General features: G+C 74.5%; 1 protein-coding gene across 5 annotated transcripts in view; it reads left to right on the top strand.

Annotated features, from left to right (window-relative positions):
- Positions 1-517, top strand: part of ALDH18A1 (aldehyde dehydrogenase 18 family member A1) — a 61,244-nt gene continuing 60,727 nt past the window's right edge. For 4 of the 5 annotated variants that reach the window (XM_027860426.1, XM_027860441.1, XM_027860448.1 and 1 more), the window contains exon 1: positions 1-76. The gene's annotated coding sequence lies outside the window, so the exon portion shown is untranslated. The remainder of the gene's footprint in view (positions 77-517) is intronic. The other variant, XM_027860434.1, reaches the window with a different exon arrangement.

Below are 517 nucleotides of genomic sequence, written 5' to 3' on the forward strand. Positions count from 1 at the left end.
TCTGAGCAGACGTCGCCGGCGTCCCGAGGGATCCTCCGGCACCGCAGCGGAGGCGGCCTGCGGCCCGAGGAGGCGGGTAAGCAGGCCGCCGAGGGGGACGGGGAGCCGGGCTCGGGCCGGGCGATCCCTCATCTGGACCGGGGACCCCGTGCGTGCGGAGGGGCGAGGGGCGGGGGAGAAGGTGAGGGGATAGAGGTGGAGGGGTCCCGGGGGAGCTGCCGCCGCGCCCACGTGCTGCCGCAGGGTCCTTCCGGGGGTCGGGAGGGGCGTGTGCCGGCGCCGGACGCAGGTGTCCACGTCCGCGACTGCCCGAGCAGGAGGATGGGGGTGGGGTCCTGGTACCCACGGAGCGCCGGCTCGCCCGCCTCCGCCTCGTCCGTCCCTTTGGCCTCGACCTGGTGGGGGAGCCGGGCGAAGTTCGAGGAGCCGGCTCCTGCCCGAGGTTCCTCCGGCCCATGCCGGTGGGCCGCCTGGGGGACCTGTTTATTTACCTTCATTCGGGTGTCTGTCCGTCAGG

This window comes from Vombatus ursinus, unplaced genomic scaffold, assembly GCF_900497805.2.
Source record: "Vombatus ursinus unplaced genomic scaffold, bare-nosed wombat genome assembly UNPS02000749.1, whole genome shotgun sequence".
Lineage (NCBI taxonomy): Eukaryota > Metazoa > Chordata > Mammalia > Diprotodontia > Vombatidae > Vombatus > Vombatus ursinus.